Below are 15,464 nucleotides of genomic sequence, written 5' to 3'. Positions count from 1 at the left end.
GGATGGACTCTACATGCCTGGTTCCCACCGTGAAGCATGGAGGAGGAGGTGTGATGGTGTGGGGGTGCTTTGCTGGTGACACTGTTGGGGATTTATTCAAAATTGAAGGCATACTGAACCAGCATGGCTACCACAGCATCTTGCAGCGGCATGCTATTCCATCCGGTTTGCATTTAGTTGGACCATCATTTAGTTTTCAACAGGACAATGACCCCAAACACACCTCCAGGCTGTGTAAGGGCTATTTGACCAAGAACGAGAGTGATGGAGTGCTACGCCAGATGACCTGGCCTCCACAGTCACCAGACCTGAACCCAATCGAGATGGTTTGGGGTGAGCTGGACCGCAGAGAGAAGGCAAAAGGGCCAACAAGTGCTAAGCATCTCTGGAAACTCCTTCAAGATTGTTGGAAGACCATTTCTGGTGACTACCTCTTGAAGCTCATCAAGAGAATGCCAAGAATGTGCAAAGCAGTCATCAAAGCAAAAGGTGGCTACTTTGAAGAACCTAGAATATAAGACATATTTTCAGTTGTTTCACACTTTTTTTGTTAAGTATATAATTCCACATGTGTTAATTCATAGTTTTGATAATACAGAAAAATCTTTAAATGAGGTGTGTCCAAACTTTTGGTCTGTACTGTACATATAGCTGCATATGTTCAATTATATGTTCTCTTAGTATGGGAATTTAGCCTAAAAGCACAGAAACATGTTGATAAGGAAATTATCTCATAGAGGTTATTTAAATTAATCCTGCCAAACAGAGAACTGGTTTTGGATCTATAGCTTATTAGACACATATATGTCATTTCCAGAAATAGATTTTAAACAATGCTACAGTGTTTATTCTGTGATTACAGAGAAAAACGTGGGGGACTTGATGATTTGCTTTAAAGGGGTTTTCCCATAAACAAAGTACATTTTAATTAATAGATCTTGGAATAAAAATAAGTTCCACAATTGAATGTGATAAATAAAATGTTCCTGTGCTGAGATAATCTTATAAATGTTCCCCTGCTGTGTACTGTGTAATGGTTGTGTCTGACCGTGCAGAAACATGGTCTGATCATACCACAGCTCCTGGGCAGGGGAGGAAGCTAAAGAGTATACAGACAGGACAGCACGGGATCACAGATGATTCTTTCTGTGAGGTAAAACATTTTTCTGCCTGTTTAAAAACTCGTTTTACCTCACAGAAAGAATCATCTGTGATCCCATGCTGTAATGTCTGTATAGTCTTCTGCTTCCTCCCTGCCCAGGAGCTGTGGTATGATCAGACCATGTTCCTGCACGGTCAGACACAGACATTACACAGTACACAGCAGGGGCACATTTATAAGATTATCTCAGCACAGGAACATTTTTTTTTAAACATCCAATTGTGGAGATTATTATTATTCCAAGATTTATTAATTAAAATGCACTTTGTTCATGAGGTAACCCCTTTAACAGTTGATTAGCATTTTGCTTTCTTAGCCTAACATCGTTTGTTTATTGTATCTGCATTGTAAGCCTCCCATATACATTACAGTAATGTCGGCCGAACCTGCAGACATCTTCGGGTTTGGGTGACAGTCTAGTGTGTATCGAGGTCCCAGACATATGATTATTCGGAGAGTTAAGGGTCAGGCATGTTCTCCCTGAGATATCTATTGCTTGTCCGGCAGCTCTTTAAGGTGTATGTTGAGAGGCTTTAGTCATAGCTGGTGGGACACTCTTGCAAAAACTTTATGACAAAGTTAGCAAATTGAATTCTAATTGTTTCCTTTTTTAACCAATTAAGAACCGAGCAACTTATTTTTTGTTTTTGCGCTTTCATTTTTCCATAACCTTCTTTCAAGAGCTGTAACTTTTTATTTTGCCACTGACAAACCATATGAGGACCTGTTTTTTTGTGGGACTAGCTGTTTTTTTCTTCGTTTTTTTTTCTGTTTACTGGAAGATAGGGAAAAAATTACAAGAGAAATGAAACTGCAAAAAGACTGGATGTCACAGACCAAATCACATGACAGGCACGGGGCGTTTAGCCCACCCCCTGCTGTCATAACAACCCATTGGTTCCCTGCAGTCGCATTGCAGGAAAGCAGATGGCCTCCTGGACTAACATTCATGACGGATTGACGCGCTTAAATTGGCAGCAGTTTAGAAGGTCAACGGCAGCAATCGGCAGACATGTAAATCACTGCTGCTAGAAGGAGATGTCAGCTGTATTTATAGCCATCATCTGCCCTGTGTGGAGCCATTGCTGCTGCTCTCTCCAAAGTCCCTGACATGCTCCATGATGGATAGATCATGAGGTGTTAAGGGGTTAATATGCAAGGAATACCTTAAAAAGAAATGCTTAAAATACAATGCAATGTAATACAAAGGAATGTTGGTCTTGTGACCTTAAGGCAGGATGTATGTCTTTTCATAGAGACCGTGTGTATGTTTTATTTCATTAATGTTTTCAGTCCAGTCTTATAATCAAGATATTAATGGATAAGGTTGGCAGCAATGCACAAACATGCATGCCAGACCCCTAAGTATCAGGTCATTATTGCTGGCAAGGGAGAATGCTGGCCATAAGCATAAGGTCTTTGTAAACAGATTTAATTCTAATTGTTTTCCCATGATAAGTGGTACCAATGGCAACTATCCGAACCACTTATACTGGTGTCAAAGAAAAGTTTAAGAGGAGTCAGTAGAAATAGCTGTGGATGCATGGGAGTCTGACGTCAAGAATTAGTTTTTTTTACCTTATCAATGCCTACAAAACTATGAGGGGTGGCAATTGGGACGAAATTAAGTGGATTCACCATCTGAAGACAGTCACGCCCTTGGGCCTTAACAAACAACTTTCCTTTGGCTGTTTTATCTCACATTTAGGGTCTTTCAGGGTCAGTCAGTGAGGGATATCCGCCAATGAGTAAGGGCGCCATTGTGCAAGTCCTAGGGTGCCAACCCATGCGGTTAGGTAGATCTTTCTAGTATAGTTATGGTATCTGTCCCCTCCCACCCTCTATTGTGTCTGGATCCTCCATCGAAACTCTTATCTATAGGATTTTTTATCCAAGGCCTCTTCCATTGTATTTTCTAAATCTAATATGGCTTTAAATCCGGTTAATTATAATGTTGACTATCTTTATTTCATTCCTAAGACTGTTTATATCTGGAATCATCTGACCCTTCTGGGCTTCCAAATATGACTAGGGGTGATGAGTTGGTGTCTGCTATTTTTACTGTATTGGAACCTATATCTTTATACTCCGTTCATATACTTATAGGCTCCATTGATATATGCATCTCCCGATCCCCCATTATGCGCTCTCTATTTGCCACTTCTGGTTGGTCCTATAATACTGTGCCCTATGGAATATGCGATTCTTTAGTATAACGGCAGTTGCATCCTTGTGTGTTCCATTTCCCGACGCCTGGCTATGAAGTTCTGCTTCTCAAGAGTGCCGGATAATCGGCATCCAGAAGTGACGCTTTGCGTCTCACCAATGTGTTCCATGGCCTGACTCGCGCCGTTTGATGATGGTTGTATTGGCACCCAGAAGTGACGTTGGTGGGATCACCTGGTGCCCGGATGTGACGTTTTGCGTTTCACGATGCGTTCCATGGCTTGACTGGCATCATTTGATGACACCCTGCGTACCATGGATGTGTTTTAATACGCGCCAGACGCTTTGATAGGAGACAAACTGATCATTTTGGCGCCAGGAAGGGCGTCTTACTCTTTAAAAAAGCCATTTAAGATGGGGAAACATGTATATATTTTTTCTGCCTATGCTGTCTAGGACATGACAGGACTGGATACTTCCTTGATGAATCATTTGTGAGGAAATGGGTATCTCTTGTTCCCTTGGTTACTGGTCTATGATGGATAACTGAATCTCTTCCAGCACCATTTAAAAGGGACCCGTCTGAAACTTTAACTGATGTCCCAGAACACATTTGGGTGAGACTGTTTCATTTACTTACCTGAGCCTCCATGTTTCATGCAATCCCTGCTTGCTTATATGGTTACCAAGTAAGATAAATTTTTTGTGTTGGGTAAGAGCATTGTAAGAACTGTGAGTATATTGTACTTCTTTTAGGACTTTTATTGGTGTTGGTATTCACTTAGGGTGATTTGCTGGTGTTGACTTTATTGACCACATTGCTCTTTTACATGATTTAGTAAAGATTACATTTTATAGTCCTACATTTTGCTTTTCTTATTACCATATTAGTGAGTTACATACAGAAAAATCGCTGCTAAATTGAATTAGCTGGCAGGAGCCTGATGAAAAGAATAGTGCTCTTGTAGCTTAGTCAACTCACTTATCATCTTCTCTTTTAATACGATTAGCTATCTGAATCCGCCATTAATAATAAACCTAGCATGTGCTTTCTATGCCAAATACTTTTGTAGTAATGGGTTAGAACTGATATTAAAGACTTTTTGCTCTACTGGAAGGGTTATGATTAGTGATGAGCGAACGTGCTCGCCATTACTCGGTACTCGCCCGAGCATCACGGTGCTAGACAAGCTCGGCGAATATTTCCGGGTTGCTCAGGCGGGAACTCGGGTCCCCTCCCTGCATGTTTGGCGCTCTTTAGAGAGCCAATGAACATGCAGGGATTGCCTGCCATGCACTGTAATGCCGTAGCCATGTTGGTTGTGGGCATTACAGTGATTGGTAGGCCGCACAGCGTCATCAGGTGTATATCAAACCTGGCGCCGCCATGCTCATCACAGTCACTCCGGATCAGACAGTGTAGGGAGAGCGGCTGCTGTGTCAGGGAAAGATTTGATCGTGTATTAGGTAGTGTAGGGAGAAAAACCGTACATTACACATATCCATCTTAACAAACAGTCCTTCTGAGGACTAATCCATCTGCAGAGATATCAGGCAGGCAGTGTATATAGGCAGGCAGGGTATATAGCATCTGCAGTGCATATAGCACAAGAGGCTCCATTCCAATTCTGCCTTCTGCTGCTGTTAGATATTTCTATACAAAGGCCCAGATCTCAGAGGCCAGGAATACTTTTTCTTTGCATCTTAATCCTCATTAATTGCTTAAAAAGCAATCCAGAGAACCCGTTTTTTCTGCGCCATTTGCTTGTTGGAACTGCAGCATACAGCCAGGTCCTTTCCATGTTACAGCGCTAAAATCCATTTATTCAAAAAACTGTGTTTTCTCCATCACACGGATTACATATACGTTGTCAGAAAATACTGCCATTTCTGGCCTCCATTAAAAATTTCTTTCAGTGTGTCAGTGAAGCAATTCACCGCAGTTTGCTGTTCAAACTACTTACCTACAGGCCAGGTATTTAAAACTCTGTTTTCTCCGTCACACGGATCACATATAAATTCGCTCCAAACTCAGTCATTTCTAGTGAGCGTGGAAGATATTGTCCTCCATTTAAAATGGGCAAGGCATGTGGCAAGGGACGGGGAACTGGACATGATGGTAATCGTGCATGCAGAGGCCGAGGACAAGGCCGTGGGGAAGCCGAAATTGTGCCACAACAAACACCCACATCTTCTCGCCTGACCTTCCTGTCCCAATTTCTAGAAGACCGCAGCACACCACTATTGAACCCAGAGCAGTGTCAAAAGGTTGTTGGTTGGATAGCGGATAATGCTTCCAGTCACTTAGCCACCACCACCACCACCCTGGTCTCCAACACGGTCAAGTCTGAGTAGCCGTGAGTCTTGACCGCATATTCCTCACCCTGATCCTCCTTCCTCCCACCAAGCCGAGTACCCAGAGACAACTGATCCCACACTTGGACACTCTGAAGAGCTGTTCACTTTTCCATTTATAGATTCGGGCCTCTCGCCCGGTCCACTTGAAGCGGGGCAAGAGGAGATCGCATGTAGCGATGCCCAAATATTTGAGCAGCCACGGTCACACGAAGGCGACGGTGGGAAAGTGTCACAAGAGGTGGACAATGATGAGACACAATAGCCATAAAGTCAGGAGGAGGACCAGGGTGCGGAAGTGGAAGACGAGGTGGTGGATGATATAGTAACTGACCCAACCTGGCAGCAGGACATGCAGAGTGAGGACAGCAGCACACAGGGGGAGGGAGGCAGAGCACCCCAACAGGCAGGAAGAAGCAGTGTGGTGGCCGCAGACAGAAGGCAGGCAACCGTTCCCGTAACACCAACACGAAGGAAGTTGCCACTACAACTGTTAGGTCTTCCCGAGTCTGGTTGTTTTTTAAAGACTCTGCCGATAACCCCAAAAAGGCCATTTGAACCACCTGCAAGTCCAGCATCAGCAGGGGTGGCAAAACGACCAGCCTGACCACCTCCAGCATGATCAGGCACATGGCAAAAAAGCACCCGACTTTGTGGGCCGAACCCCAGGGTCCAGTAACAGTGTCTGCGGGTGGCACCATTGCTTCTTCCGCTGTTGTGCATGCAAGCCAATCCCCTGTCCATGGTGTATGCGAAGATGTGTCCTGCCCTGTACCTGTCGTTGCACACTCAAGTAGCAGCATCAGGAAGCACGTCCATGTCCTTGTCCCAGCGCAGCATTCAGTTGTCCATACCCCAGTCCTTGGAACGCAAGCGCAAATAAGCAGCCAACACCCCACAGGCCACACTACAAAATTTTCACATTTCACGACTGCTTGCGCTTGAAATGTTGCCTTTTAGGCTCGTGGAGACTGAAGCAGTCCGCAACCTGATGGCGGTGGCCGTCCCTCAGTACTCTGTCCCCAGCCGCCACTATTTCTCCCGGTGTGCCGTCCCAGCATTACACAAGCACGTGTCCCAAAACATTAGCCGTGCTCTCAACAACGCAGTTACCGGTAAAGTCCACCTAACCACGGACAAGTGGACAAGTGCTTGTGGGCAGGGACGGTACATCTCGCTGACGGCACACTGGGTTAACATAGTGGAAGCCGGGACCCAGTCGGACCTTGGGACGGAACACGTCCTCCCGACGCCAAGGATTGCGGGGCCCTAGGTCAATCAGGGTTGCCCCCATGGTCTACAGCTCCTGCACCTCATCAGCCTCCATCTCCGAAATGAGCTGGAAGCTGGAAGCACTGCAGCACTGCCTCGCCTCGGCCAAGCGGCAACAGGCTGTGCTGAAGCTAATATGCTTAGGTGAAAAACCGCACAATCCTGAAGAGTTGTGGACAGCTCTGAAAGAGCAGGCAGATCTGGGGCTCACACCGCTGAACCTACAGCCAGGCATGGTCGTGTGTGACAATGGCCGGAACCTGGTGGCAGCTCTGAGGCGAGGCGAGCTCACACATGTACCATGCCTGGCCCATGTGCCTAACCTTGTGGTTCAATGGTTTCTCAAATCCTACCCATAGCTGCCGGATCTGCTAGGTAAAGTACGCCACCTGTGTGCCCATTTTAGAAAGTCAGCTACAGCTTCCGCCGCCCTTGCAGTGTTTCAGCAGCGTTTGCAGCTTCCGGCTCACAGACTCATGTGTGATGTCCCCAAGTGTTAGAACTCTACACTGCAGATGTTGGGAAGGATTTGTGAGCAGAAGAGGGCAGTTGTTGAGTACCAGCATCAACAAGGCCATCGGTATTCAGTTCAGACTCCACACATAAGACCTCAGAAGTGGACATGGATGTCAGACATATGTACCATCCTCCAAAACATCGAGAACTCCACCAAGATGGTGAGAGGCGATGACGCCATAATTAGCATCACAATCCCGCTTCTCTGTCTTCTGAAACGCTCTCTGCTCACAATCAAAGAGGATGCATTGCAGACGGAGCAAGGAACCATACAGGGTGATTACACACAGCCAAGTCTCATCTTATCCCAACGTGGATTGGGTGACAATGAGGAGGAGGAGGAAGGACAGGAGCTAGTTTCATGCACTATAGATGGTACTACCTGCACAGCTGTCATACCATCTGTTCAGCGTGGATGGCCAGAGGACAGAGAGAAGGAGGAGGAGAGCATGGTCAGTCATCCTCTTGGTGAGGACACGGAAGTCTTGCCTGTTAAACTCAGCCAAGCGTGGCAGACTACTATGTTACGCTGCATTTCCCATGACCCTCTCAGTCTCAAAATTTTGGGTGACAGTCATTATTGGTTGGTGACACTTCTAGACCCACGCTACAAGGAGAACTTTATATCTCTTATTCCTGAGGCGGACAGGTCTACAAAAATGGGGCTGTACCAGAAGGCCCTTGTTGCGGAACTATTAAGAAAATTCCCATCTGAAAACGCTGGCGGCAGAGGGCACACTTCGTTGGACAACCAAGGAGTACAGGCGAGAGAGAGACAACTTCAATCCAGCTGAGGCAGGGGAACACAGTCAAAGTTCTGGGAGAGTTTTCTCAGACCCTCCCATCGGACAGGCTCTGAGGCGCGGGGTACTCTCACAAGGAGTGCAAAGTTTGGGAAGATGCTGAGGGAGTACCTTGCTGACTGTACCAACGTCCTCCATGATTCCTCTGTGCCTTATAATTATTGGGTATCCAAGCTGGATACGTGGAATGAACTGTCTCTCTACACCTTGGAGGTCCTGGCCTGCCCTGTCGCCAGCGTTTTATCAGAGCGGGTTTTTAGTGCCGCTGGTGGAATTATAACTGATTAAGCGCATTAGCCTGTCAACTAAAAATGCTGACAGGCTGACTCTTATAAAAATGAACAAGGGCTGGATTGGACCAGACTTCTCAACACCACCAAATGATACCAGCGTAACAAACTCAAATCCAGTGTCTTTTCTTGGGAGGTGTATTCCCATGCACCTCTTCATACCCACACATGGGTATACGCTTCCTGATTTTGTCTATTTGCTCTTGTCCTCATCCTCCACCACCATATCACCAGGGTGATTGTGGTCTGTGATGCAACACCCACCTAATTTTTTTAAAGGGTGTTTATGATGCCCGTAAAAAAATTTTTTTATACAGTATGTAAAGGTATACCCACCAGGGGTAAATGTTTGTCAGCCCATACACTTAGTGCATGGGCATTACAAGTATAGGAGGCCCACTCCTTTCTAATGGGAACTTTTTTTTATGAGGCCCTCCTCCACGTCTCTTCCAAAGGGCATTGAAGTGCCTCCAAATTTTGGGCAGCCCTTGCATTCACTGCATAGGCCAACACTATGGGAGACTCTCTCCTTTCTAATGGGAATTTGTCATTACTGTGGCCCTGCTCTATGTGTCTTTAAATTCTTAGTGGGGTTTTTCCTAAAATTGGTCAGCCGTTGGACTCACTGCGTACCCTATAACTATATAGCAGACCCTCTCCTTTCTAATGGGAACATGTCGCACTTGTTACTGTGGCTCTGCTCTATGTGTCTTTAAATTCTTAGTGGGGTTTTTCCAAAATTTTGGCAGCCCTTGCAGTCACAGCATGGGCATTACCACTATAGGAGACCCGCTCCTTTATAATGGGAACATTTTTTTTACTGAGACCCTCCTCTTTGTCTCTTCAAAGGGGTATTGGGTTGCGTCCAAATTTTTGGCAGCCCTTGCAGTCAATGGATACGCAATAACAGTATAGGAGACCCACTTGTTAATAATGGGAACAACAAAGCATAGCCGGCTGATGGCTCTCTAACAATAGCTAGGGCCGACTGCTAGAATTTTAAGAATAGTAAGGGCCGTCTGATGTCCCTATAAAAATAGGCTTTATGACTTTCAGAGTCCCTCCATCATAAATAAAACAGGATGTGTCTGATGATGTATCACACACCACATTGCCAGATAAGGTTGTAAAATGTTAAAATGACATTTCCCGGTGAATGCATTTGTCTTTAAAAAAAAACAAAACAATAGGATCTTTCTTTAGCATAAAAAATAGCGTTGCCAATTTAACAACAATGTAGTCACATTGTTCAGCTCATGCACCTCCTTCTCCATCTCCGAAATGATCACATCAGTCACAAGCTGACAGCACTGCAGCACTGCATTGGCCAAGCGGCAACAGGCTGTGCTGAAGATAACATGTTTAATGCTTAATTGACAAACTGCCCAGCGCTGCAGAGTTGTTGAAAGCTGTAACACAGCAGCTTGATCTGTGGCTCTTACCGCTGAACATACTGCCAGGCATGGTCGTGTGTGACAATGGGTGGAACCTGGTGACGGAGAAATGACAGCCGGAGTAGATACGTTTTCCCTCTATGCCAGTCCTTTCACCGAGCTAAAGAATATGGCTGTGGTGAAATACAACTCCCACTGAGAAGCTGTTTCAGATTGAAAAACATTGTGCCCACCAGAGGATTTGATTCTGAGGGGTAACCTTTCTCCCCCGCTCAAGAGCCCCATAGCAGCTGCAAAGTTAGCGCTATCATTAACTCTCCTGAGGTAGAAGCCAAGGGACCGTCCAACCCTGCCAAGCAGTCCTGGCTAAGAAAAGTGTGTGGGAAGGTTCCTGGACACTCTATGGCTGCTTTTTTAATGAGGAGGAAACACACACAAACACGGGGAGAACATACAAAGTCCTTGCAGATGTTGTCCTTGCTGGGATTTGAACCCAGGATCCCAGCGCTGCAAGGCTTCAGTGCTAACCACTGATCCAATGTGCTGCCATTCACCCTCTAATATCTAACAGGCTGGAGAAACTTGCACCTACTGCCACTCTATCTTCAGCTCCTTTGTGAGAAAATGTATTTGGGCAGCCACTCAGTCTACCAAATAAAATTCCTGAGAAGGAAATTAGGGATGGCTTCGCTACTGGTGCTGGGGGCAGTGCTAATACCATGGTGTCGTACCATAGTCTGCTGGAAATATTCTAGGCTGGTAGGAGGCAAACAAATTCCCACAGAAAAGTACCAGCAGTAATGTTCAGGGACTCGCGCTTGTAGAAGACGGAGACAACACCGGGAGAAATAGTGACGGCTGGGGACCGAGTATGGACACGAGGCATGAGGCATGTGGTTGTGAAAAGCTTCCGCCTCCATGAGCCTAAAAGGCCACATTTCAAGTGAAAGCAGCTTTACAGGACTTCCTGGGAGAAATGACACGCAGGGTAGATACGGTTTCCCTCTATGCCAGTCCTTTCACTGAGCTAAATACAACTGTCAGTAAAAAAAGTTGTGGACTGGCTCCGTACCGTCCCTGGCCACATTCACCTGTCCACGTGTTTGTGGTTAGGCGGTCCTTCCCAGTAAGTGCACTGGGGAGGACACGGGTAATGTTGTGGGACCCGTGCTTGTGGAAGGCGGAAGCGATACCGGGAAATATAGTGGCATGAGGTTATGAAAAGCTTCCACCTCCACGAGCCTAAAAGGCCACATTTCAAGTGCAAGCAGCTGTCAAAAATTTGGTGGTATAGTATTGCAGCCTGTGGGTGGGTGGCTGCCTTGTGACGCCCTGCAGTTGCAGGCTGTCATAGAACTCCTGGGTGTTGCACAGACGGATTCTCCCCAGTGGCCTCAATACATGCAGACATCTCCACCCAAGTCCACTAGATGGAGCCCTGACAAGTATGCAGATACTGGGGGGTGGAGTTTAGCTAGGGAGCTTTCAGAGCAGTTTAGTTGAGTTCTGAGTCAACTTCCAGACAGAGAGGAAGCTGCCGTCTGTGTGGCTGAAGGCCAGGCTAGGCCCCCGGCTGTGGGCTACTCTGGTCAGTGAGGGCCTAGGGTGGGCCAGAAGGCAGAGTAAAGGAGAAGAGCCATCTGGGACAGAGGGACCATAGAAGGTTCGTCCGAGACGCAAGCCGGGCACTGGGCCCGTGCCTATTGGGATCTCTATGCCCAGTGGGGAATCCGGCATACCGAGGAGGATTTTATAGCCCTCGGTCCACTCGTGAATACCGCACATTCAGAGGACTAGGTACCACGAAGGCCCCAGTGTCCAGGGATAGTGGTAAGCCGGGGAAAGCCCTCGCCGCCAAGCAGACGGGTGAGAGAATCATCACGGAAGCTAGACCCTGTTCCAGGCAGGTCAGAAGCTCCAGGGAGAGAGACAGGGAGATACAGGCAAGGAGGCCTTACACCCGCTCACTGGGGAGCAACTCCAGAAGTGCACACCACCTGCAAGTACCCCGGACCGTACCTGACTACCATCATCAGTCAAGGTACTGAAGCAAACCCCTGTGTGTGTGTCTGTTCTTCCTCTGACCTGGCTGGTTCCCCTCTCTCCTGCATCCCTTCACACCATCCCTGCCCCGGGGTCCCGCTCTGCCTGTGGGGAGCAGAAACATCCCAGCTGCCATCCCATCACCCCCCGGAGGTCTGCAGCAGCGCTGGTAATCCTTACCAGGTACACCACAGGTGGCGTCACGAACTATTTACTTTATTTTTATTTCTATCCAAGTTCCAATCACCTTTTTCAAGAGTGACCCCAGGGTACGGGCCCGGGAGCCGACCACCGCGACATCCCCAAAACCAGGCAAAGGCCCGGGTACCGAGTCATCCCCATCACCTGGACGCGTCACCTGCATACTTGCACTTGCATTCCAAGGAATGGGGTAGGGACAACTGAACGCTGCAGTACGACAAGGACGTGGACGGTGATTGTTGCAAGTCTGCAACGACAGATTCATGGTGGGAGGCATCTTCGCATGCGCCAAGGATCACTTATGATGGGCACACTTTTAGGCAGTGACCTGGGAGACAGAGATGCTTCCAGAGGTCTTCCCCATCCTGTTCCCATGATTTTTCAGCACTGTATGCATGTGTCACACAGCACATGGCCAGATAAGGTTGTAAAATGTTAAAATTAAATTTCATGGTTGAAAGCAATGCAAAAGTGCAAAAACGCATCAAAAATGCTACGTGTGAACATAGCCCAAGGTGTGGAGGAGTATTTTTGTTTTTGGTTATTTATTTTGCTTTATATACATTGTACATGTCATGGAAAGGATGTTCCTTAACATATTTCCCAGGAAAATCCATTTTGGTTTCGTTTTGGTATGTTTTATTGTGAGTCCGTAAAAGTGGTGTAATACTCTGACCATGTTGTTGACAGAAATGACCTGGGAGTCAGAAATGCTTCCAGGGGTCTTCCCCATGCTGTTCACATGTCATTTGAGCACTGTTCCCATCAATTTGAACAATTTTTAGGCCCTCTGCAGACCGCCGGGGGAGCCGCCTGAAAAATGCTCGAGTTTCCCATAGACTTACATTGGGCTCGTTGCTCGGGTCCAACACCCGAGTATTCCAATGTGCTCGACCCGAGCAACGAGTACCCGAGCATTTTAGTGCTCGCTCATCACTACTTATGATGTTAAAACAAATACTGGCATACTTCATGTTAAAAAAAAATTCTACACTATGTAGTCAAAACTGTTCTGCGGGCCGTCATTACATAGAAAGGTGGATTTTGCTTTTCAATAAAAGTATATAATCCCGGCATATACCAAAAGGAAATTCTGTTGGCATCTGCTGTGTGAATTGGGCCCTATGGATATGTTTGGTAGATGTGCCATGATCTTTTCCGATGCATATACTATATGGGCAGCACGGTGGCTCAGTGGTTAGCACTGCAGCCTTGCAGCGCTGAGGTCCTGGGTTCAAATCCCACCAAGGACAACATCTGCAAGGAGTTTGTATGTTCTGCTGTGGTTGTGTGGGTTTCCCTCCAGGTTCTCTGTTTATTCCTGCACTCCAAAGACATACTGATAGGGAATGTAGATTGTGAGCCCCAATGGGGACAGTGCCCATAATGTCTGTAAAGCACTGTGGAAATAATGGTACTATATCAGTGAGTATAATAAATAAATATACTATATATATGCCATAAACACAGTCTGGACATACCTATAATCCTTGTGATGTTTGAGACATATTGTTCAAAGTGTCTATAGGTCGGACACAAGAGCACAAATTCACATGTTAGGCAGAAAATAAAACTAACAGATGTGACCAACCCTGTCCCTGTGTAAACCCTTCACACCTATTTTCCCTAAAGTACATTCCTAAGAAATAGTAACTGAGAAATAACAATTGATGAATGAGACTTAGAATTTACATATATATTTTTTTTTTATGATTTAGCGCTTAAAGAGAAAAAAAACAGCACGTATCGTAATATTGAGTAACAAACTCTAATATTCACTCGGTCTAATTAGCATAAGCAAACCCAGAATAGTCAGATGTGAAAACCAGGATTTACTTATTAGTCCTTGATTTTATTTAATTGTTAAATCTAAAATGCAGACAATGGCAAGAATCTGCCACTGGAAATACTTATTCCTGAACATATAGCTACATTGAGACTCCATGTCATTGGACTTTTCTAAATTTCTGGCAATTATTTCCGATCTTTGAAAAGCAACCAAACCATGTTCAGATGCATAAGGTCACGGCCCCACTATCAGTATTTGGTCAGTATTTTTTCTCAGGAGTGGGAGCCAAAACCAGGTGAGGAACAATCAGAGAAAAGGTATAATAGAAACAAGTCACCAATTCTGCATTTATCACCCACTTCTGAGAAAAAATACTGACCGAATACTGACCAAATACTGATAGTGGGGCCGTGGCCTTACACTGCACTCTGCTTGAGCTGGAAGTCTCTTTTAGGCCACACCCCCACAATCAGTATTTGGTCAGTATTCTGTCAGTATTTTTTCTCAGGAGTGGGAGCCAAAACCAGGTGAGGAACAATCAGAGAAAAGGTATAATAGAAACAAGTCACCAATTCTGCATTTATCACCCACTCCTGGTTCTGGCTCCCACTCCTGAGAAAAAATACTGACCGAATACTGATAGTGGGGCCGTGGCCTTACATTTGTCCTCTGAATGCTGGCTTGTATGTGAACAGGTCTTCTAGCTATAGTTTAGTGCCAAGCTGTCCTCTAGTGAGGGTTTATCACTATACATGTGCTATAAAGACAGGATCATGTGTTTTTTCCTTGTACTAGACCACTATATTAAGATTGGAACCTCTTCACGCTCAGTTGGTCAGTGGATCTATAGACCCCTCCATAGTAGTTTTTTTTACGTAGATGTAGGAAACCCACCAGAAATTAGCTGGTGCTGCTTGTGCCTAAGTCAGTGAAAGTTAATGTGGCAGTCAAGAGCACATGGCTATTATTACAAAAATTAAATGTATTATCTTCAGGGAAAAAAAATACCGGAAATTAACATCCTTTAAGGCATAAAGCACAGAGTAAATAAATTCCTATCTAAAATGTCATTGTACAGATAAACACAGCTGTATACTTACAATGGAAACGGAGCACACACCATATGGATTGAGAGTTAGAGAAAGAGAACTTGCATAGCTGGAAGCAAAAGGGTGGAGGAGTGTGACTGTGGGTGGGAAGTAACCCTTTTACCGCCAAATGTATCTTACTACTTTGCATATTAGTGTGTTATCTCAAGAGGTTTTTTTTTTGCTTGCAGTCGTTTGTCTGTAACACAATTATTAGGTCACTGGGCTGACAATGTAGGGGCTCAAACGTCACCTTCTGGACATTTATATTCCATCTCTACTAATGGCTTACTTTAGTATTTTCCCATAAAACAAGTACACCAAACAGGTTGTGCAGGTATGATTCCTCTGTGATGTTAACAGCGGCAAAAAAAACCTTATAAAT

At 45.6% G+C, this 15,464-nt stretch overlaps 1 protein-coding gene across 2 annotated transcripts in view; it reads right to left on the bottom strand.

The window, feature by feature from the left end:
- The window catches only part of LOC141274040 (excitatory amino acid transporter 1-like), a 217,701-nt gene extending 202,503 nt beyond the window's left edge, over positions 1 to 15,198 (bottom strand). The window contains exon 1 of one of the 2 annotated variants that reach the window (XM_073686271.1): positions 15,092 to 15,198. The gene's annotated coding sequence lies outside the window, so the exon portion shown is untranslated. The remainder of the gene's footprint in view (positions 1 to 15,091) is intronic. The other variant, XM_073686270.1, reaches the window with a different exon arrangement.
- Positions 15,199 to 15,464: the final 266 nt, after the last annotated feature.

This window comes from Phyllobates terribilis, unplaced genomic scaffold (genome assembly GCF_046119375.1).
Source record: "Phyllobates terribilis strain yellow unplaced genomic scaffold, ASM4611937v1 Scaffold_1__5_contigs__length_1240528914, whole genome shotgun sequence".
Taxonomy (NCBI): Eukaryota; Metazoa; Chordata; class Amphibia; order Anura; family Dendrobatidae; genus Phyllobates; species Phyllobates terribilis.
The sequence above is the reverse complement of the archived record's forward strand: the minus strand, read 5'-3'. Positions and strand labels throughout refer to the sequence as shown.